Consider the following 24832-nt stretch of genomic DNA (forward strand, 5'->3'; position numbering starts at 1 on the left):
AATCATCAATGTATGGAATCATTTGAAATGCAGCATTCGCCAGTCTACACCAGTACGTAGCTTGGCACTATCAACTAGATAGGACGTTATTCTGTTCATTTGGCCGCCCAGAATAACCAGGACATCTTCCATTGTCTAGTGGAGGCAAGTCAACACACCTGGCAACGTGTTGGCTAATCATGTTAGGTTGGTGGACATAATGTTTTGACTCATGAAACAAACGTAAAGAAATGAAGTATTTGTTAATTTACATTCTAAATTTGTAAAAAAAAAAAAAAAAGTGAACAATATTCTCCACTAATGCATTATTGTCCTGGAAATTCAGAAAAAATATCACAAGAAAAAAGCGAAGTATGTATTCCACTGTTGCAGTATTTGTCTAGCGTAAAAACAGATTTTTAGAGGGTGAAAGATATTCTCCATGACAGTCAGGATATAATAGATCGTGTCTATATTGCCATACAGGTTTCCGGTTTCAACGCTAGAGGGAGTATTACGAATTTCGCACACACACATAAAGGTATTTGAGTAGAACAGTTTATTAACTTAAAACTTCAGATTTGTACACTCGAACAATGGAAAGTGTCCAAAAGAATCATTCCTATTTAATTATAAGGGGGGGGTAATAAAATATAAAGAGAGGCGAACTCGTATTAGTAATACCACGGTAGTGTTCAGACTTCAGTTCTCTTTAAACCTGAATCATCTTCGATTTGCTTCTAATTAAAAAAAGAGCAGTTTTTTAATTAGTTGTTATGAAAGTGATATCATGAGACAGAGTGAAAGGGGGGGAGGATGGAACGTAGACAAAACAGAGAGAGAGAATCAGAAAGTGATCAAGGACGAAATAAGGAGTGAAAGAAAGTAGAAAAATAAAGTTTGGTAGTAAATATTTCAATGGCCGTGCTATTAGCGACTTGTCGTAATGCGAATAATGAGGAAGTTAGCTGGGATTTTCAAAGATCTCTTTTGGCATATAAACGAGTGTTGCAGCAGTAACTCTCTTGTATAAATCGTGTAAATAGTTTTCATTCTTTATTATAAATTGTAATCAATAAAACCAACACTTATTTTCTTTTTGTTCAAAGGTATTATTAGTTATTTCCATAGGTGATCCTCTTCTATTCGGTTGCGTTCAAGGAAAAAAAGAAAATGCTAACATAATGGATTTTTGCTTCGTGTTATTACTCTCTGAATTGAAGTCATGATTCAACATTTTTTAGGTATAATATTAGGTTGAAGCAACTAAGTCTACAAGGTTGGTCTGGTTTTCCCTTTTCAGTCGTTTACGACGGTAGGTAACTTTGTAGGTATTGCCCACAAGTATTCCTGATGAGATTTTTACAGGGTAGTTCACTATTGCTTTCACTAATCCCCCAATTTTATCAGGGCTCGGGACCAGCATATGGCTGGGACGTATTAATGACTGTAATCCATGTGTGTTCACGGCAAAACGGGGCCGTTTTGCCTGTTCTGGAGGGACGAAAAACCCGAGTTTCCGGGTGAAAAATCCCCTACCTCCGTAGGAGACCGGCTAACTCACCTTTAGTCAAAAGAGACCAGATAAAGGTCCCTCATGTCACCGACGGGAATCGAACCCAGGTCTTTCCGACCAAAGGGCTTTGTCTACACTCGCTGAGCTACGGAGGCTCAAAGCTATTAGAACAGTGTATTACGTCTATAAATTGCGTGTGTTCTTCTGACCGGCTTGCCTGTTTTGTTCGATGAAAAACTCGACTTCCCGAGAGACGAGAAGTAGTGAAACAAATGGCTTGATAAACATTGAGAGAAAGAACAAAATAGATGAATAGACGTAAAGACATAGAAAAATGCCTGGCCTATATTTTATCTAAAGCACTTCCTGAGTGAAATTTCTTTTTTCATGCTACTATGGATGCTTCGAAGCTGCTTTGTCGCTTTTTTCTTTTTCTATTCTCTCAAACTTTTAGCGTTGCATGAAAAATAGCCTTTGTACACGAACCTAGACGGATAATGTGGTGGTCGTCTTGGCGATTGGCCTCCTATCGTGCTACGAATATCTCCTCAAGGTGCATTCAGTACGATCGCAGAGAAGCCAGAGGGTTCGCCGTACCACAAGCTTTCGCTGATGTTGTCGTGTGCAGATGTTGTGTTATACAAAGTCTGCCTTTTAATAGGGTACCTTTTAGAAGTGTGTCTGTGCCCGCGCTGAGTTGTCGGCACAGTGCACACGACTTACATTAATTTCCGTGCTTCGAAGGGCAGCATTTGCGAAGATTATGTGTATACTCCCTTCGGGGATCGATTTTTTTTTATTTTTTGAATTTTTTTTTTTATAACGTTGCCATCAAGTTCAGAGTAAAATACGCTAGAATGCCTAGAGGGTTTACAAGGGAAAGTAGCCAAAGATATGGTAATTTATGATGATTATAAGACAAAATTTACGAAGGTAAACACAAAATGTTATTGATATAAAGCCTTTAACTCAATATCTCCTAGCTTTAACTCTCTCTCACTATATATATATAGAGAGAGATATATGAAAGAGGCACGTTCGTATTGATATATAAATTGATGTATCATAAAAATCATATCGTGTATTGTATGCCGAAATATAAAAGGCCACAAGTATATTTGGAAAATGCAACAATAAAGATTACAAGATGCGCTACACACACAAGTTCTCCGCATATCGCTAAATATCCCGATATCTATTGTACAATAGCTGAAAATAGCAACTCCTCCCATGTGTTCTGTAACAAGACATGAAAAAAAAAAATAATAATCGTTGCGATTTTATGTGTTGTCTTCCGAAAATAGTTTCTCTGTGTAGTTTCTTTAACTGGCGTTAGTTTTTTTAAAGCAATGCGGTTATCTTATTTTATTATTATATTATTTTCATTGCTTACTCATAACATTTGTGGTTGTCGAAACGAAAGCCATTTACACAAAATGGTTCCTTTTATATATCCTTTCTTCTAACATCCTTATAAGGACTGGCTTACAGGGGCTAAGCAAGAATGCTTTTCATCTTCCCCGTTATCTGTAGAGGACAGTGTAGGGATAAGGTGTTATTGAGCTATTAAAGCTCTGATCATGGCAGAAGGGTAGCAGCAATAGCCGAGCCTCAGTTAGAACTTCATTAGCTACAGCATTGCCATCCATTACCCTCTAAGGGTATTGGATTGAATGAATCAATCACCGCATCTCACGGTCGATTGATTCACCAATCAATCTCTTTATCTATCTCACTGTCGTCCTTATAAGGACTGGCTTAAAGGGGCGAAGCAAGAATGCTTTTCATATTCCCCGTTATCTGTAGAGGACAGTGTAGGGATAAGGTGTTATTGAGCAATTAAAGCTCTGATCATGGCAGGAGGGTAACAGCAATAGCCGAGCCTCAGTCATAACTTCATTGGCTACAGCATTGCCATATGTAAAGGTAAAGCCGTCTCTAAAAATTCGGACGATCCCTAGGCCACTCATTCGTGGGCGAAAGACCGTCCATCTCAGCGTTGGTTCCACTCAGAGATGGCCATCCACCCACACGCCACCACCGAGCAGAACCGCTCAAATTCCGAGGAAATTAATTCACCGACAAAGCCCCTCATCGGGCCGTGCCGGAGAAAACTCTCCCCAGAGACTCAAATTGCTCCATTAAGGCAAAAACCCTAAGAGAGCGAACTCAAAAACACTCAGAATCTCATCACCCAAGGGGGTAACAGCAACAGCCGAACCTCAGTTAGAACTTCATCGGTACAGCATTGCCATCCATTACCCTCCAAGGGTATTGGATTGAATGAATCATCTCACTGTCGATTCCTAATATCACTTGATATTACATTATGATGTGAAAAATTTTAAGGTGTGTTATATAATTTAAAAATATTTTAATATTTTTTAAAATATTCTTAAATTTTTAAAATAAATTCAATATTTTATTAAATTTTAAGTTTTTTATTATTATTTTCTAAGAAATAAAATAATATTACTATAGTGAATTTCTTAAAGAATAACAGTACCTATGACACTTTGCTTGGATTTATTCAGTAGTTTGTTATTGGGATCAAGCTGGTTACAGCGATGTTTGATTATAGTGAGAGTCGACTGTTATACTCAGGCATCATTTTCTTTTCAAACTAGCAAACAAAGATTTATACATATAAAGAGAAAAGTACTAAAGCACAGACTTACCTAATCATACTATTATATTATTATTTTTAATTTAATATAATTAATTATAATTTATTCTTTTAAAATTTTAAATTATGCGCAATAAAAAAAATCGAATACTGGTTGCTGTCCACAGTCTTTCTGAAATACTACATATATCAGTGAAGTGTAAACTAGTAAACAAACTGCAAAAAGATAATAAAATTGCATTAGGTGCGAATCAAAATGCGCGCAGATCACTAGATGTCGCTTTATTTAATCATGATGTAGCAACAAATAACAGAACGTCCATTATGTAATGAGTTTTTGTTATTTAAAAAAAAAATCAATGTTTAGCTACTTTTCAAAATTATTGATAACTGTTTTTTGTGAAAATCTTTTACGGTATTTTTAGATATTTTCACAGAAATATTTAGATATTTAAACACAATATTTCGTGAGTTTATTTTTCTTCTTCTGTTATGTAAATATTTACTTTTATATTTTACAAAAATATAATAAAAACATTATTATATTTTTCTCTTCTTGTGATAAAATCCGGGGCCTATAGAATTACGTATTTTGTTTTTAATTTAGAAAAAGCACTAAAAGAGCTGTTAATCATAGTTATATCGGTAGAGTTTCGAAAACCATTAGTAGTAGCGTCATTATTAATTAATGCGAATTTTTGGCAATTTTCATTTGTTCTATTAAAGGGAGTAAGAGAATTAATGATTGATAGTAAGTTCGAACTCTAAGAATTAGGGCGAAAACGATCATCAATTTCATGAAGACCATTTACTGCATTCTTTTTTTTTTCCCCGAAGAATATCAATATTGCGCTATCTCGATTCAATCGTCTGATAATGTAACCGATTGCAGTAATAATCTGGTTACCATGGTTACGTGTTCGCGCACAAGTCAGCAAGGAGTCGTTTTCGAAGAACCTTATCTAGAAAAAATTGCCATTTTAAAACCGAAGTTGAGTTTAAACAGTGATTTAAATCTAGGACGAAATGCGTAAAGGTTTAAATCGGTTCGGATTCAATTTATTTGCTCAAAGTAAGAATTTGAAATTTTACTCGATCATATTACGGGAACCTTCAAGTTTTATGTCTTTTGGCGACTTTAGATTCTCGAGGATGTACTTCTGTTTCTTTATTTTGAAAGGATTCTCCTTGATTATCTCTTCCTGTTTTTTTTTTTTTTTTTATTTTTTTTTATCCATGGAGATGCTTATCCACAGAAAAGAGAATGAATGGAGATGCTTATCCTTCTATATACATCCTTATATATATATCCTTATATCAGTGGCGTCGCGTGTATATTTCGGTTGGGTGTGCTGTCGTGGCTTATGCAATCCGCACTACAAATATTCACGTCACTTTGACCGAATGATTGCATTTTTATCAATGTATGAAAGTTTCAAGAGTGCATAACGCATCAGCGCTCATCTTAATTGGTCCAATGCAGTTAATCGTAGGATAACTTTGAATACTCTAATTTATCAATTTATTGTAACCAAATTTTACAGAGCGGGGGACAACGTGTTTGTTTTAAGATAGTGTATATTAGAACACAGTAATGAAGGAGAACGCTATATTTGGTTGGTATATTTGAATTACTGAAAGGTGTAAAATTTGGAAGAGGAGGACGTGGCTTACCTCCTTCGACTACAATACTGTTTCCCATTGTAAATATAGGCAAAAAGTTATAAATTTAACGAAAATTATATATTAAAAATTTGTCTATATTATATATTAAAAATTTGTCTATATTATATATAAAAACTTGCCTACCACGTCAGTTCACACTCCACGCATCTTACATACGATTGAATTTTTTTCAATTTCCATCGTAAGGTCATCACACTTGAGGGGGAAAAAATACGTGAATACATCTTAATAGCGTAGGTGAGAATATTTCATTACTTAATACGCATTCTCTCCTCTGTCTTCCCTTCTGCAGGCAGAAGACAAGATAATAAGAATAATAGAAATAAACGAAGATATAATTCAACTATAAATCACATCCATTTATTTAAAAAAAAAAAACCGTAAGGGAGAAAAAGAGAGAGCGTGGAGGTTGAGAAATGAATAGACAAGAAAAGCAGACAGATTAATCTTCACAGCACAGTGAGGAGTGCGATGCATTATTAGAGCGTGACACCAGAACGTGCACTCAGCATTGAGATTCACGTAAACGGAAAAGCTATACAACTCACATAAATACGGAACGAAATCAAGTTGGGTCGCAAGTAGATTCACAATCTGTCCGTAAGCCATTTTTATAAATAAGCATATTTCGGTTTAGAAATAAATTTAAGTTTTCTTAATTTTTTTAATTCGAAATTAATTTTTACATTTTAAATTAAATATTGTCTCATAAATTCTCATCACTGTTGAGTAATGATATATGAGGCAGCTTTTTTTCATTAAACACGTGATGATTTTTTCGGTCACATTTCATTCTAAATTTTCATTCGAAAAGTAGCTTTTTTTTTTTTTTTTTTTTTTTTTTTTTTAAGCAGGCTAAAATAGTCACAACTGTTGAACTGAAAGCCAAGTCCTAGTATGAAAAGAAACTGGCTCTGCGAGCTAAAGACAACCGACATGAATTCTATCGATATGCTTCAAATAAAAGAAAGAATTAATACGAAAGAATAACTCTACTGATTGTGGAGGGTGTGAGGATGACAGATACAGAAGAGGTTGTTCAACTAATGGGTGCCCATTTTATGAAAAGATATCAACCTAGTGTACGCAACATTCAGCTCACTGCTACCTCTTCAGTGGATGAAGAAATTCAGGTGTATGAGGACGAGGTATTACAGCTGTTGAACAAAACCGAATAAGAATTCAGAAATTTGGACTGATGGGATATCAGCACGTGTGCTAAAAGAGCGTTCAGCTGAACTGGCTATTCCTTTGACCAGGCTGTTTGATATGAGTCTCAGAACAGGGAAGATTCCGCAGGAATGTATGGTAGTTCCATTGCACAAGGATGGCGCAAAGACCGATGTATCCAACTATCGATCAATCAGTATCTCCGAAGTGATGGTGAAGATTTTGGAAAAGTTGGTTAGGGCTTGCATTCAGGAATGGGCTTACAGATAATCTCTACTTTGCAATGAACAGCATGGGTTTACTAAGGGAAGGTCATGGTTTAGTAATTTGCTCACATTCTATAACAATGTTACCATTGAACTAGACAAGGGGTCTAGTTGGATATTTGCTAAGGATTTTGACAGAATACAGCATGGTAGACTGTTGCATAAATTGGAAAATATGGGATTACATTATAAAATGTAAGTGTAGCTAAGAGGATAGCTGACGGGCAGATATCACAAACTGGTATACGGGGGGGGGATATGAGTCTGAAAGATTTAAGCTAAACCGTGGTGTACACAACGATCATTCCTTGATTCACTATTATTCACTGTTAATCTGTACATTAATGCTATTGGGAAGGATTTGACAGGCAACATGCAGCTATTTGCTGATGATGCAAAGATAGGTAGGGTCATCAGGAATGCTTCTGATATGCAGTACTTGCAGAATGATTTGAATAGGCTGGAATTGTGGGTATGAGAAAATGAATGTCAGTAAATGTAAAGTCATCCACTTTGGTTTGCTTAGATATCCGATGTCATATTATATTGGTGGGATTATGCTAGAAGAAACTGATGAGGCTAGGGACCTTGGGGTGTTAGTAGAGAGGAAGTTGAAGTTCAGGGCCATGTAACGAAGTTGGCAAATACAACTCAAAAGATAATTGGAATGCTGAAACGAACTTCGACATGCAAAGATAAGGAAGTCAGTTTGCCTCTTTAAAAGCCTCGATAAGACCTCACTTGGACTATTGTGTGCAGGTCTGGTCTTCTGGTTTCCGTTGTGATTCTGATATATTGGAAAGAGTGTAAAGAAGTGATATCATATGTGGAATACAGATTATGGAGAGAGAGAGAGAGAGAGAGAGAGAGAGAGAGAGAGAGAGAGAGAGAGAGAGAGAGAATTTGTAGACTGCAGACACTAGCAAACAGGAGAAAGAGGGGTTGGTATGATTAAGACTTACAAACTTCTAAAAGGGTCATACAGGATTTCAATTGATATAAGTTTTTATTTTATGGAGGGTGAGGAAAGGACAAGAAGGCATCCTTGGAAGCTCAGAATGAATGCCGCTAAGAAGGGGGGTGAGGGCTAGATGTTTCTCTCACAGAGTGGTGTGTGATTCACATCTCTTCTTAATACTCTTCCTCCAGAGTTTTAGATCTGCCTCACACGTAAGATGTCCTTTGATGCCTTATTTCTACATTTTGCCGGTCGATAAATTTTTCTCTGTCCTTCCTTTGTTTGTAATTGATCATGAAGATCTTGATATATAACTTTCATCTGCGCAACAACTCTCTTGGCTTCTCGCTTTCTCTCTCTGTACTCCTCTCATTTGTGGTCATGTCATGAGTAGGGAGGACGAGTATGTGGGAAGAAAGGTCATGCAGAAATGTGCAGAGAAGGCAGAAGCGTGGGCGGTCAAAGAAGAGATGGTCGAGGTGGACTTGAGGATGAAGAACTTGGATGTGGTTACAGCTCAAGACAGGGGGATGTGGAGGAAACTCACTAAAAACAGTGACCCTACTTAAGTGGGACAAGCTGCAGAAGAATAGTGGTGTGTGTGATTGGAATGGATTGCCATTGGATGTTGTTTGTGCAAGCACTGTGAATGATTTCAAGAATAAGTATGATAGCCGGTGCGTGTAGTATGTGCCCTTCCTGGATGAGTCCCTGACTTCCTGGTAGTTTCTCTTAATAATAATAATAATTATAATAATCACAGAATTTAGAGAGCGATAAAAGCAAGAAGTAAAATCAACGAAATTTGGCAAGAAAGTTCTAAGCCGCATTAGATCATACAAAGTAGATTCCCTTTGTCATGGGACATCCCAATTGACAATAGCGCTTATTTCGCCCTTTTTTGTAAGCTATGATGTAATGCAAAAAGTTTATGTGAATTATAGAGGTTGCCAGTTGTGGTTCAGTGATGAATAATAAATCAGGTTTGGATGTTTGTAAGTGGGTGTGCATATCACTGTGTCGGTATTATAAAGTCTATAGGTTAGCATTTATTTGTATATTTTTACATGTGTCTTATGGAATTTTTGGATATATTTTATTGTTTTTTGGCGATTTTTGTTGTAATATTTATATTTTTTGAAGTTTCTGTGGGAGATTTTTAACCGTAGTAGTACTATAGTTTTATTATACTGTCTTTCATGTTAGAATGCCAAAATTCCAGTTTATGATGGTTTTACAGATATTGTTGAACATCAATATAAACATATTTGATAGCATGCATGCAGCTGATTAATTAGCAAGCAGCTGAAAAACAACACCAGATGCTAAGGTAGACGGATTTCAGATACCCATTTGAATCCACCATCACTCTTACTGGTATCTTGAAGTGGCTTGAAAAAGATTCATGAGATTTATGTTTGCTTTCTAGAACAAAGTTCCAGAGTATCAAACCGTTAGCCCAATACACACACAATTAATATACTTACTATAGAAATACATCCTTTAGTAGGTAGGATTCAGATTAAAAGAGTTCCCTAAAACGTGTTAATTCTGGATTGGCAAATGTTGGACAAATGCGAAACAGACTTCTCCTAACCCTGTCATTCTCTTGATGGTGCGTAATGTTCGTATTATTTCACTTCCATTTTAAATACAGAGTGGCCATAAATTAACTTTCCCTCTTTGGAGGTATCTATAGCTAAAACTAGTACACGGAATGAGACCCCATTTTATATTGAGACTTTCGAAGGCATGGGGAGATGAATACCACGAAAAAAATATTTAGTACCAAAAAGTCGCCGATAGGGAAAATTTTAGCGCTGGCGGAGCCGAAAGCAGTCAAATATTTGCAGTCAACGCAGGTAAAAAGGATTATGCAAATTTTACTGTGCGTACGTGACAGCAGCGCCACCAATTCCACTTAAAAAGGGATTGGAAACGTTCAGGCAGTTATTCCAATGACTGACGAATTGTGCTCAATATGCGTCCTACCTTGCCTCAGCGTGCTTTACTTGTTAAGTTGTTTTACCTTAAACCGTGCAATGTCGTAGGGGGCCCTTCGGGAATTTAGAAGGCTTCATAACCTGCGTACAGATCTCATGTCAGCTGTAGCACTGAGAGCTATGATTAAGAAGTTTGGAAACTGGATCACTAGGAGTTTGTTGTACACAAAAAAGTTCAGCACATTGAAAATCGTGTATGTGGTCCAGAGGACCCTGATTCTGATGAATAAAACATTATTTCCTGTGAGTTCAATCACTACATTAATTTCTGTGTATCTCGCAAGTTGTTGTTTGAGTTTAATTATTATTATTATTATTATTATTATTATCATTGTAAAGCACCACATATCCAGCTGGAATGAATGACGTGGCTGTCGCTTACATCGTCGAAATGTTATTATTCCATTTTATCTGCCTTTAATGTAATTATCCGCTTGTTTTCGGCTCCGCCAGCGCAAAAATTTCCCCTATCGGCAACTTTTGGTACTAAATCTTTTTTTTCGCGGAAATCATCTCCCCATGCCTTCAAAAGTCTCAATATAAGATTTGGTTTCATTCCTTTTATTGGTTTTAGCTACAGATGCCTCCAAAGAAGGAAAGTTATTTTATGGCCACCCTATATTTCCTCAGCTATACAGAGCAGCTTAACACATTTCATTATTAGTACTGAATTTTTTTTTTTTTTTTTAAATCAAAACATATTTATTCAAGTAATATTAGATGTTTTGTTATAAATAAACCACAAATGGGAAGCCTAAAGGACAGCTAGCGCCACCTAGTCGATTTCTTTTTATACATTGCCTCAACCAAATCCCTCGTTACCATGGTAGCTCACAGACTGATAAACTACCTTTCACATTCCTCTCTTAAACATGTCAAAAATCTCTTGGAACTTTTCCACCTCACCTGACCACTCTTCATGCCTTTTAGAAAAGCGAATCTTTGTTAAGGGCCTCGACTCCCGTTATTCCAGAGAAAGTGCAAAGGAAATGCTGGGTAGGGGGAAGGACTCACAGTAAAACGTTCCGCTTCGATACTTCAATGGACTGGGCGAAGCGTAGTATGTAGATCACAGTCCACTAGCTGATTCTTGCTTTTCTTCTCTCTTTAATATTTCGCTCTGTCGCCATGAAAGATGAGAGTGATTTGGAGTTTGCCAAGTCATACGTCTTCAGTCATGCGGTATAAACCAAACCCAATCGATTCAGCCCTTATAATCAAATGAGTTAGAAGCTTCTTTTTTGCCTATTTCGGAACACCAAATCCGTTTAAATAATCTTAGTTGGTGTTAGTGGTTTGACAAATCAGATTTATCGAGTTAAAACCACCTTTGTCATTATAAAAAAAAAAAGCTCTTCTCCACCTTCGACGAGAGTCTCTTTGACGAAATACAGAGAAAAAGGAAGTAAGCTTAGTGCATTTGACAGATTTTGTCATTACAAACATATTTTGCTAGAAAAGACCATTAAAAAACCCATCAAAGAATCCGCAGTTCCTTTTTTAAAGACTTTAGTAGTAACAGTCATCGATTTTTTCGCTTGAATTTTCAACCAATAGGAGACACTCGACATAGTTTCCATTCTCGGTAAAGATAAAGTTGCTTGAAGATCGAAAAAAACCAATAAAATCTATTGATTTTTTTACAGCTTAAATATAGGAACGGTTCTGTAAGGCTTGGTTTCATGCAACAGAGTTAAAAACGTGAATATAGCGATTGAGATAACCTTGTGAAGGTCAATGAACACCAAATGAATTTCAGGATAAGATACGGACCTCCAAATACCTCATCACATGACCTAAATTAAAAATACTTCTAAGAGAGCATATTTTTGATAATTTTTTTGTTTGTTTTGATTTCGATAAAAGCTATCAGAACTATGAAAAGTAGAACAAGATCCTTGAAGTTTAAATTCTATCAAGTGGTTAGCTGACAATAGAATCAGCGAAGAAGGTGCGCAATCTTTCTTCATACTTACTGTCCCAGTAAGAATTAGAAATGCCATTGTAACTATGTGAATGAGTCACATACATCTTTATAGCAACCTGGGGTGGCTAAACAAAGCACAGGACTTAGCGCTTATAAGAATAGATTAGGTCGTTACGTACAAGTCCCCAAATAGACAGTGTTGAAAACTCTGAGAAATCAAGTGATGAGATTCACTTTAAGCAATAGACAGAAAACAACCAGGGTCAAGTTTTAGTTAGCCTTGACTGTCAGGGGCCAAGTAATAGTGCTGCCATCTGGTGTTTCACCAGGGCATCGATGTAGTCTTGCTATTGAAGTAGGGAAAGACAACTGGGGAAAAAAAGATTTTCATTGTGGTTAACCGAACATTTGTTTCAACTAATTGTGCGACAGTTAACTCTTGACTTTACGAACTATTAACGGTAAGTCATTCCTTATATGACTTCTTTTATTATTTTTGCTCATTTTCTATAAAGGGCTACTGATCTTTTGGATAGGGCGGTGCCCACTGAAGCGGAGCCCCCGATACCTTTCCAGTTGTATTGATTTAGAAGATCGAATTTGGTACGATGTGATTTTTAAGGTAATAAGGCAATCAAAACACTGTGGTTTAGTATCCTGAAAACACCATATCATAGATTTTCTCTTCTTAAAAAAATAAATAAAATAAAATTAATATATTAACATAAAACTCTTAAGACTCAAAATGATTCTCAACATTGTTGTTATCCTCATTTCACTTGAACTGATTTCGTTTGTTTGGCTTAATATTAGATGGACGGATACAGAAGATTCTAGATGGCCCAAAGGATTATGAAGTCGTATTTAGACTAGAACAACAATAGATTTTAAATAGGCTAACTTATAATAATAATAGCTATACTTTTCTGATGACAGATGTATACACTAAGTATCCACTTTATTAGTAATACCTCCCCATTTAGGAAAATCAGGAGATGTTCCTATATTATGCGAAATTATTGTTCCTAATTATTTGCGAAACTATAGTACATTTCGTACCTTGGCGGACTAAGGAATTATTCTATTTTGTTTCATTTTCTAAAAATATTTTTATTGATTTTTTTTATTCATTTTTACGTATTGCATATCAAGGATTAGGCCTAACATGGCCTCTTCCGGCCTCAGAAGTCATCGTTGAATCGTTTAAGAGGACGTCCTGGTTTTCTTTTTCCTAATGGCTTGTACTTTAAGGCTTGTTTTGGTAATCTTTCTGTTTTCATTCTTTGAACGTGTTCCATCCATTTATGTTTATATTTTTTAATTTTTTCTATTACTGGTTCTTGGTTTAATTCTTTCATAATTTCTTCGTTTCGTTTGTGATCAAATAGAGTATACTTGGCAGTTTTTCTCATAAACTTCATTTCTGCTGTTTTTAATCTTTGTTTGTCTTTTTTGTTTTATTGTCCAGATTTCGCTTCCATACATTAAGACCGGTAGGGCTAATGTATTGTATACTTTTAGCCTGGTTTGTTTTTGAACTAAGTTTGGTTTAAATATAGAGTTAATTACACCTGTTATTTTTAAATATTTTACAATTTTTACGTTTATATCTTTTTCATATGTGATCATACATCCTGGGTAGTTAAATTAATTTACGTTCTAAGATCTTGTTATCTATTACTATCTTAGTTCTTGCTGGATCTGTCCTTTAAAGGCCATAGTTTTTTTTTTATTTTTCCGTTGATATTATAATACCATAATCTTTGGCTATCTCATTTAGATCTAAAATAGCTTTCTGTAAGTTATCTTCAGAATTTGCAATTATTATTTGGTCGTCGGCAAAAAGGAGAGTGTTTACGTAGGAAAAAGTTTAATTCCTTGCTGGAAATTTTTTGTTCCCTTTTATTATTATTTCATTTAGGTAAATATTAAAAAGAGTTACTGAGAGGGGACATCTCCTGTCGGACCCCTTGGTTTATCTCTCTTGTATATGATAGCTCATAATTTAATCTTATTTGTATTTGATTATTTTCATATATACTTGTGACAGCTTTTAGGATATTATTTGGTATTTGTCTTTCTTTTAAGATGTTAAATAATATGTTTCTTTTAACTTTGTCAAATGCTTTGTCAAAGTCAATAAATGGAATATGTGTTTCTAAATATTATTCTCTTCTTTTCTCTATTATTAATTTTAGGCAAAAGGCCGGGTCTATGCATTATCGTCCTTTTCGAAATCCATTCTGTACTTCTAACATAAAGTTTTCGGAGTATTTCATTAGTTTGCTATTTAGAATTCTGCTATATGTTTTGTAACAGGAATTTAGTATACTTATTCCTCTATAGTTTTTAGGATCATCTCTACTACCTTTTTTTAAAGATAGGAATCACAATTGCTTTTTTCTATTCTATTGGGGGGTTACCAGTTGAATAAATTTTATTTAAAATTATATATATATATACTTTGACACCTGACGAAGTTGGCTTAGCAAAGAAACTAGTTACTAGTTGTGTCTGTATTAAACTTTTCTTCTTAATTATCTCGGGGATTAAGTCATTAAAATTATTAAACACATATATGCCAGCCTGGTTGTCATGCGGAAGCGATACCCGGAAAAACAAAGTAGTTCAAAAATTCACCACCAGGAGGTGCTGTATACTGTACCGAATTGTGTAATTTTTCTGTGTGTAGGTAAGAAGGAGAAGAGCGACACAAGTGTAAATAAGACATTTTTGTTCGCTTCCATTATGCATTCACAGGTTGTACTGTTCAATGTACTGCCCTTCCCTGTATACCACAAAGTGCATCCTTTGAACAATGTGTTCAATGGCAGAACGCATGCAATGCGATGGCAAGTTATCAGAATGATCCCAATAAACCCTGTCCGTGAGTAATCCCCAGAGTCAGAAGTCAAAGGGGATCAGATCAGATGAACGAGGCGGTCATGCTGTGTTAAAGCACGTCTGATCACTCTGACTTCCGTGAAATGTTCTCGAAGATCCTATACGGATCGACCGATGTGTGGAGGGCTCTATCCTGCATGAAATGACTGAATCCATGCATAGGTGCTTCTGTAGCTTTGGCACAACAGAATTGTTTATCATATCGTGATATCTCTGGACAGTAACTGACCAGGTCACAGGACTCGACTGGCGAATGTCCTCCTCAAAGAAAAAAGGTCAAATGATGAAAGAAGCTGAAAACCCGAACGAGACAGTAATTTTGGGTGAATGTTAAGGAATTTGTTGGATTCCATGCCGATTTTGCGTAGCTCATACCCAGCAATTCTGGGTATTCACAGCTCCGTTCAGGCGAAAGTGAGCCTCATCTCCCCACAAAATCATCCACGGCCACGCAGCATCCAACTCCACTCAAGCAAGGAATGTTAAAGCGAATGTCAGTCGACTTTCAAAGTCCTGCAAGCGCAACTTCAGTCTTAGGATTATCCTGAATGGGTAGAAACGCAGAATCTTTCGTAGAATTTTCCAGACAGTGGTATAAAACACATCCATGTGTCTTGATACGCAACTGCACTGCAGGAACCAAATGTTATGCATGGCCTACTCCACAACGGTAGTTCAACTTCATTCACTTGTTGTGAACTGATTGGTTTGCCACCTCTGCTAGGTCGAACTCCCAACGATCCCGTTTCTTCGTAGAACACATAGATGACCTCGTCAATATTGGTTCACGCGACGAAATTCGCAGAGCAGAACAACAGCCCCGTCTTTTTGAGACCCTCTTGACACCTGTCGAATTACGTTATATGTAAATTTGTATTTACAGTGTAATTACCACTACCAGTAGTAGTGTAATTACCAGAGCGATTCATGACTTTTAAAATAATGTAAATCTGTGTTTTTATTACCGTTATTATTATGATACTAGTTAGGCGAATGTTTTAATATTGATTTATGAGCGGAGACGTTTTGTTTTCTTCGCTTAGTAAAGAAGTACTTTTTCTTTTAATAAAATTTATTTATTTATTATTCTTAATCAAAAACTTAACTAGTTTCTTAATTAAATAAATTATTATTTTAAAACTTTTTAGTTTAAAAATACACCTAAAATTTTATTCTATACTCTTTTATAAAGTAAGCCAATAGATAGTTGCACTGAAGTTGGTAGTAATTTAAGAGGTGGGTTTTCTACCTCTTAAATCTCTAATTAAATGTGGTCAAAAAAAGATCGGCATTTGCATGGAGAATATAAAATATTTAAAATACCGGCTGGAAAAACAACTCTGGAAGATGAAGAAGAAATTAGAATATGAAAGAAGACTTGCAGCATACGCTAAGCAAAATCCTACCAGTTTTTTTGTTATGTTATGTTATATATTTAGTAAAAGAAATAGTGATCCAGTGGCGGTTCGTACATAGACAATGCAGCACCCCCAAGGAAAAAATGAAAAATTTAAATTTTGTTTGTGTTTATAACAATGCTTACAACATTATATAAATGCAATACATGTTAAAGGTTACAGCTTATGTTTCGACATTGATTGAATAGTTAATCATTGGAATTGTTCGATTATGCACTGCGATCTAACGCAGTGTCGGAAATATCACGTTCGACCAATCGAGCTAGACTCGCCGACATTCGTTTGCGCTTGTGATTCTGACACTGCTCATTTGGGCAGTTTTGCTTACAGATAAATTCTATGCTTGCGCACGTTATTTCTGTGAGATAAGAAACTTTTATTATTGATGTTTGTTCTTGGTCAGGATGAAATATTTTTAATAAAGCAAATTTTAATACGTAAATTTATTTATTAATAAATTGGTCAGTGATTAAAAAAAATAAGTTTTTTTTAGTTTTGTATATGCAGCACCCCCACTTAAAATTTTCGCCAGCCGCCACTGTAGTGACTACTACGAAATCTGTAGTTACTAAAGATAATAACAACATAAATAATACATAAATTATAATAAAAGTGCACTGCATGTTAGTGGATATATATTGACGTCTGGTATGAAAGTAACATTAACACATAAGATCTATTCCAAGAGAAGGTATCTAATTATGCCCAACCTACGTTACTGAAGGAATAGTGAACATATAGTTAGCGAACATTTTTGAAAACTGGCCACAGTTAAAATATGAAATCGGGTTCATAAGAGACGAAATCTTTCAGCAGGTCAACAGGGATTTGGTAAAGGTCTGGCGTAAGAAATCTGCTTTACATTTTACAATACGATGGGATGACGTTACTGGATTGGGAGAAGGTGATATTCTAATGTTTCTTGAATTTGCAAGGCACTTGGTAAAGTTTCTTACGTCAAGTCTGTTTGTTTGAAGAGGGATACGCTATCCACTTGTCCAACTAGACCAGCAAATCGATAATCGATTGGTGATATGGATTGGAAACGGGCTGAACAGCACATTTATCAGCGTATATTGCGTATGAGAGAGTAAAATAGGGTGCACAGGGTTTGTTCTTGTGTGGCCACTGCTATTTATTTCATACATAGGATCTTTTTTTTTTTTAAACGGCGACCAGAATTATTTATAATGATGAAAAGTAATATCATTTTCCAGTAATATCGATTTAATATGCATTAACTATAGATTTTCGTTATAGGCGCTCTTGTTAAGTACTGTTTTGTAATGTTGCATTATCGACTGTTGGACAATATGAAAACATGAAAGTGGCCGATCGTAAACTAATCTCAGGATCCTCAGTTTTCTTTGATTCATCAACAACCTTACTCGTAAAACTAAAACAACCACATTTTTCTGCGGCTCTTTTTTCGTTTGTATACGATAAATATATTTAGCACTCGTATTGCTGGTCTGTTATGTTCAGATGATACTCTTACCATCATACTGATATAAAAAATCTAATCGACAAGAGGTAACAGTTCTATCTCGTCTTATTATTATTATTACACAATTCTCCTGAAGTCAAAGTCTCATCAAAGAGAAGATTTTTCATTACCATACTTATTATTATAACAAATCTACAAAGTTCATAAACTCATCGTGCCAGGCTAATGATTCACATTCCTAACATTCACAACACATTCAAGCAATGAATTCCAAGTACTCAGTACTCTCCACTAAAAATAAATAAATAAATAAATAAAAAATAAAACTTTCCACTCTCTGATCCTCCGCATCTTGCGTAGCTTCCTTTGTTCTTTTAAAGAAATGTATTTTAAAACTTTGCTACATTATTTGAAATTGGCATTGTTCGGTCATCTGAAAAATCGCTTTTTTATAGCTCTTCTATCTTCTATCAATCTCTTCCTCCAGTACAGAACGTAGACTTGTCTCCATGATGTCGTACCAAGGAAGTATAATCATTTTCCTCCTTCATTCCCTCACCACACTCTTAAACATTGATCTCAGATATGTTGATATCCGATCAACACCGCTCTCTTAGATCATTTGTGCCCACGATCACTATCACGTGATGTATATTGTTCTTGTTTGCATAACCGTTTGTTATCCTCCTGTCTGTTCAAAATATTAAAGCAAGCTTTATATATATATTTAATACAAGTGCTTCAAAATGTTGTATAGAACAACAAAATTTCACTCTCTTAAAGATTGTCCAATATGTATTTTCTTTATGAAAGGCATATTTGATAATACAGTTTAATATAGACTTTATGAAATACTTCAGAAGATAAAAAGATATACCATTATCTGATATAAGATAGCGCCAAAATTTGTTTTGGAAAAATGGTTAAAAAGTAATATTAAATTAAAGGTATTCAACAAAAGTTGACATTTCATATAGAATATACGTGATAATAAGTACTTAATGTGCATAAAATAATATAATTTAATTTTTTTTTTAATTTCGAATAACGTAGCAAAGTTTTGAAATACACTTTTTTAAAATATGGATGTCATAAATATTAATAAAAAAAAATTAGGACTTCCAGGGTAACGGATGGCAATGCTGTAGCCAATGAAGTTTTAACTGAGGCTCGGCTGTTCCCGTTACCCAGCCATGACTAGAGCTTTTTAGCTCAATAACACTCCATCCACACAGATTTACTTCATTCAGATGACGGGATAAAGAGTCAAGGACTCAGTCCATCGCCCAGTTCTTATAAGAACTATAAGCGGAAGAGAAGATCAAGTCCTTTTTAGGATTTCCAGGGTAACAAATGGCAATGCTGTAGCCAATGAAGTTTTAAGTGAGGCTTGGCTATTGCCGTTACCTAGCCACGACTAGAGCCTTTAGCTTAATAACACCCCATCCACACAGATTTTCTTCATTCAGATGACGGGAGATAAAGAGTCAAGGACTCATTCCATCTCCCAGTTCTTTTAAGAACTTTAATAGGAGGGTAATGGATGGCAGTGCTGTAGCCAAGGAAGTTCTAACTGAGGCTCGCCTATTGCTGTTACGCTCCTGCCATGATCAGCGCTTTAATAGCTCAATAACACCTTATCCCTACACTGTCCTCTACAGATAACGGGGAAAATGAAAAGCATTCTTGCTTCGCCCTTTAAGGCAGTCCTTATAAGGATTATAATTCATATAATATAATATAATACGGAATGATGACTGCCCTTGGAGGGTAATGGATGGAAGTGCTGTACCAATTAAGTTAAACTGAGGCTCGGCTGTTGCTGCACCCCCTGGGGCGCAGAGATTCGAGAGTTTGAGTTCGCTCTCTTAAGGTTTTTGCCTTAAGGGAGCAATTTGAGTCTCCGGGGAAAGTGTTCTCCGGTGAGGGGCTTTGTGGGTGAATGCTTTTCTTCGGAATATGAGCAGTTCTGCTCGGTGGTGGTGGTGTGTGGAAAGCCATCACTGAGTGGACCCAGCGCTGAGATGGAAGGTCTTTCGCCCACGATTAGGTGGCCCAGGGATTGTCCGAATTTTTAGAGACGGTTTTACCTTAACATATGGCAATGCTATAGCCAATGAAGTTCTAACTGAGGCTCGCTATTGCTGTTACCCTCCTGCCATGATCAGAGCTTTAATAGCTCAATAACACCTTATCCATACACTGTCCTCTACAGATAACGGGGAAAATGAAAAGCATTCTTGCTTCGCCCCTTTAAGCCAGTCCTTATAAGGACTATTAAATTCATAATACATTTTCATTATGTATCATTGTAAAATAAGTATAATAGTCTAATGGCTTATAATAAACCATTCAGTATACTAATTATATGAAGACCCAAAGTTCACATTATGGGAAAAATACCAAGAATAGTGATCGGAGCTTGCTCCACCCTTACTATACAGGGTGTTCGGGATAAATTTGACAGTTTCGTAAGGAAAAAGAAAATCTTCTTTGTATCTATTAAATTTAATGAATTGACAAAAAAACATTACAGGCAGAGTTAATTACAATACTATCAACAAGATTTACTCAAAATAACCACCATTAGCATCGATCACAGCTTCAATTCTGCTTCGGAACCTCGAACAAGCTGATGCTACAGTCTCCCTGGGAAGGGCCGCAAAAACTGTTTTAATTTTATCCATTAACTGGGCTTTTGTATTACTGGAAGTGCGATTGGTGTCTTTTTCAACTGCGCCCCATACAAAATAATCCATGGGGTTAAGGTCTGGGGAGTTTGGAGGCCAAACATTTGGACTGGTGAAGTCGTAGAAATTTTCAGACAACCATTTTTGACTTTTCCCAGAGGTGTGGCAAGGGGCCGAATCCTGCTGCCATACATACGGCCTACCATTGGCTACCCTTGTTATCCAGGGCTTGACTACAGTTAGCAACTCCACGAACAAAGCCCGAATTCCAATGCCAGGGTTCTTCAACACCTGTTCCTGCAGATTTGCGAGGAATTCTGCTGTACGAACGCAATCAGATCGTCTGCTAGGGATCTTTCTTCTTGCTACATCCTCGTAGTCACCATTGCAAGTCTCTAGTTCATGCCTGATTGTTTTTACTGTATTCAGGGAGCATTGGGCAGCAGTCGTAATATCCTTATTTTGATGGCGGGCACGAATCATCATGATACAAGTTATTCTCTTCCATGATTCAGGTGGGTTCCAGCTATCCATCCTTTCTGACATCTTGTATATGAATGAAGAAGGGTCCAAACTTTTAAATGAAGAGAAGTGTGTGTTAATACATGTAACTTACGGAAAAATATAATTAATTATAAATATGTCAAATTTATCCCGAACACCCTGTAAGTTTCCTCAGTGTTGCACTACCAAATGGGTCAGGTGTTGCACTATCCAGGTATTTGCTTACGCTTGGAATCGCCGAACTTTATATAGTTTCTATATTCGGCATGAAACTCTTTGAGTTTCTTATTCGGCTAAGAAAAAATATGGGTTGAAATATCCCTTAACTGAAAAAAAACATTCAGTATATTTCTGCTTATTCGGAATGGTAACCCGATCTGACATTTTTGTGTGATTTTAATTTTTATATATTAATCAGCATGATTCTCTGTAAGATCACCAGTTCCTTTTGTTTTATAACGAATTAAACTAAGTGGCTGCAGCAAATGGCTTACTGAAAAAAAAAAAAAAAAAAAAAAAAAAAAAAGCCTGCCACACAAGGAGGGGGGGGGGAAGTTAAGAACCTACGTAAAAATCAGCGCATAGTTTTCAAGAACAATAAAAATATAACACCATTATAAGAATTTTGAAACATCAGAATTTATTATGATGGTAAACACTTTTTTACTCCTGTAAAAAAGCGTTTGCTTCCATAGCGCTGCAATCCCAAGAAGACACGGGTTTGATTAGGACTTGTTCTTGGCTTTTTTAAGATGATTTCCGTGCGAGTTGGAAGTAAGTGATTTTTTTTTAATCCAGAAAACTCATGTTTGAATCCCTCAACTCAAAAAATCGAAGAACTCACTATTTCAGACAGTAATGTACATTATACTTACTAGGACAGGACAACAAGATGGCACTTTGCCATCCTCTCTCTCTCTCTCTCTCCTCTGACACATATGAGATCATCGATAGCCTTGCTGTCAGCGAAAGCTGAGGTTGTGACCGGCTACGTACCAATCTTCCAGAAAATTAGTGAGGGACTCCACCTATTTCTTATAGCAGTGGTGTTCAATCTTTTTTACTACACGAGCTACTTTTCTATAAAAAGTTATTCGGCGATCTACTCTCTTATATACAGTAGATCACGTTCCCTGAACCTGATTACGCACAAATAAACAACTAAAAATAAAAAACTAAAACTAAAAAAAATACACAACTAAAAACTTTATTTTTGTATTTATCACTTTTAATTATTTTAATACAATAAATATTTTAATACAACAAAAAAACCCAAATATATTAGAATAAAATATTTATTTCTCTATTTTGGAAAACCAAAGTTAGAAAAAACAACAGATTGATTACAAACTCACAGGTTACAGGAAATGCTGGTTGATTAAAAAAAAAAATTAATGTGAAATTTGGCATTGTTTGGACCTCGCAATATTTCCATAGTCAAGTTGATATGAAGAAGTGGCCAATCGCAGACAATCATCCAAATGATCATTTCTGATTTGGTTTCTTAATTGATTTTTTATGACGGTCATATTTGAAAAAGCGGATTCTGACAAGTATGTCGATCCGAAACACGACAGAATTTTTCGCGCAATATCAGTTAATATTGGGAATTTTTTCATGTGCATACTTCCAAACGACTTCACTGTTTATTGATTTTAAATGTAAACTATTCTGAATGTTTATTATCTCAAGTTCTACTTCAGCTTGGTTTATATCAAACAGCCCACTAATTTTATTTGAAATTTCTGTGATGTTCAAGTTTTCCAGAAATGGATTATTGATAAAAGATACAATCCTTTCAGTTTTATTAAAATCTTTAAATCTTGAATTTATTTCTTCCTCGACTAATTCTATTTCACGAATAAATTCTTTTAAATCATAGCGAAGCATTTCTTGATTTTGTTCAAAAAATTTTAATAAATATGGGAGATGTCTAAATTCGCGGTCATTTATATTTTTCTTTAATAAAAGTAAGTATTGTTGGAAAGATTTTATTGAACTTAACATGTCAATTAAATTTTTATCTCTACCTTGTAACTCTAAATTTAAATTGCTTAATTTCATACAGAAATCTACTAAAAATGATAAGTGTAACAACCATCTTTTATCGCTCAATTGTGGATAAATATCTCCTTTTTCATCAAGAAAATTTTTTATTAAAAAAAAATCATCTAACGCCTTTTATTCCCTTATAGGGAGTAGGCGAGTAGAAGTGACGCTTGCGTGCTCTTCGCTTGGTCGCTCGAAGTCAGACTTAAGTTCAAGTCTAGTCGCCGACTGGAGGAACTTTTTCTAAGCCTTTCTTCGACCGATACCCGAGTTAGTCGATGTCTGACACGGGCAAGCGGGTTTTCCTCCCGGAAACTGAGGTTTTTCGACCCGTAAACTCAAGAAAATCGACTGTAGTACCCACATTATTTCAGACAGTAACATATCTTGTTAGGGTTAGGTACCAAGAGATGGCAGCACTTGTTTGCCAGCCTCTTCATCGGTGGCTACTGTAATAGACATGGGCCAGCTATCTCTGATTGGTTACCGGTGGAGATTGAACTGCCCACTCAGAACAACAATTTTTATATCGTTAATTAATATAAGAAATCTTTCTAAAAATTGGGTTCTGCTGAGCCAGCGAGCATTATTGTACAACAGAAGTTCCCTATCATCATCTGCCTGTAATTTAAATAACCGTCGTTGCAGGGCTTTTCCTCGAACAGAATTTACAATTTTAAATATGATATCCAAAACAACTTTTGTGTTTAATCTTTTACTACACAGTACTTGTTGGTGAATAATACAGTGGTATGTTAAAAAATCTGGATATTTGTCATCGTTTTTACATAATGAAATGAAGCCTGATTTATTACCTATCGTTGCAGGAGCACCATCAGTAGTAATAGACACAAGTTTAAAAAGCGGAAGTTTGTGTTGTTTCACAAATTCATCAAATGCCGAAAAAATATTTTCTCCCCTAGTCCTTCCCAATAATGGTATAATTTTCAAAACTACTTCTTTACTTGAATAATCTTGAAATACCATGCGAAAAATACCATTAACTGAGCAATATCAGTGAAGTCGTTTGATTCATCAAATTGTAATGAAAACGCAACACTGGTGAATGTCTGACATTAACTGGCCTGGAAACTTTTCTCCGGTAATTGGAACTCTTCCTTTCGGCAATTTGAAACTTTGTCTGCGGCCTAGAAGTAGTCTTTCTCTCTCTAGCGACGTCTCGAACTGAGAAGCTCCTTTCTGGAAGCTGGAAACTCCTCTGTAATTTAAATGGATCCGGACAGTCTCTCTGATGGCGACTCTAGACCAGGAGGCCTCCTCTCTGACAGAAATTCTGGAACCGGGACCCCTTCTGCTTGCTTCAGTCCCTTTTTATTAGGCCTCCTCTGAGACCTCGCATGAAGTTTGGCGCCCCCAAAGAATCGGTATGAGCCTTTTGTCTTAAGTTTCAAGTTCGGCACGCCTTTGGTTCTCCTCTGCTTTCTTTTGATTGTAAGTTGCCGGCCATCGGAAAGTTGTTTGAACTCTTTCTGACTGCCTTCGGAGATGTTTGCACTTAGAGCCCCCAAGCCTTTCTCATGCATACAAGTTTCAATAACAATCTTTCTAATGCCGCCATGTACAGCTTCGGCGACAAAAACATTGCCTTTGTTTTTAACACTCTAACATATTCTTATTAAAGCAGTATATACAGTGAGCTTCAAAAGAGTCAAAACATCTAATACAAAC

At 35.9% G+C, this 24832-nt stretch overlaps 1 protein-coding gene and 1 long non-coding RNA gene across 9 annotated transcripts in view; one reads left to right on the forward strand and one right to left on the reverse strand.

Moving 5' to 3' along the window:
- LOC150106857 (uncharacterized) overlaps positions 1-24832 on the reverse strand; it is a 192931-nt gene that overhangs the window by 130024 nt on the left and 38075 nt on the right. The window contains exon 2 of one of the 3 annotated variants that reach the window (XR_016548372.1): positions 4002-4118. The exons of the other annotated variants lie outside the window; for them this stretch is intronic. This is a non-coding gene — a long non-coding RNA (uncharacterized LOC150106857). The remainder of the gene's footprint in view (positions 1-4001; positions 4119-24832) is intronic. 3 annotated transcript variants of the gene reach the window in all.
- Positions 1-24832, forward strand: part of LOC150106859 (CD63 antigen-like) — a 106143-nt gene that overhangs the window by 4180 nt on the left and 77131 nt on the right. The window contains exon 1 of one of the 6 annotated variants that reach the window (XM_090393358.1): positions 12389-12592. The exons of 4 other annotated variants lie outside the window; for them this stretch is intronic. The gene's annotated coding sequence lies outside the window, so the exon portion shown is untranslated. Of the gene's footprint in view, positions 1-12388; positions 12593-24832 lie in introns of those variants that run through there. One more of the 6 variants, XM_090393353.1, reaches the window with a different exon arrangement.

This window comes from Typopeltis vanoorti, chromosome 5 (assembly GCF_054136105.1).
Source record: "Typopeltis vanoorti isolate ZY-2024b chromosome 5, IOZ_Tvanoo_1.0, whole genome shotgun sequence".
NCBI classification, from domain to species: domain Eukaryota; kingdom Metazoa; phylum Arthropoda; class Arachnida; order Uropygi; family Thelyphonidae; genus Typopeltis; species Typopeltis vanoorti.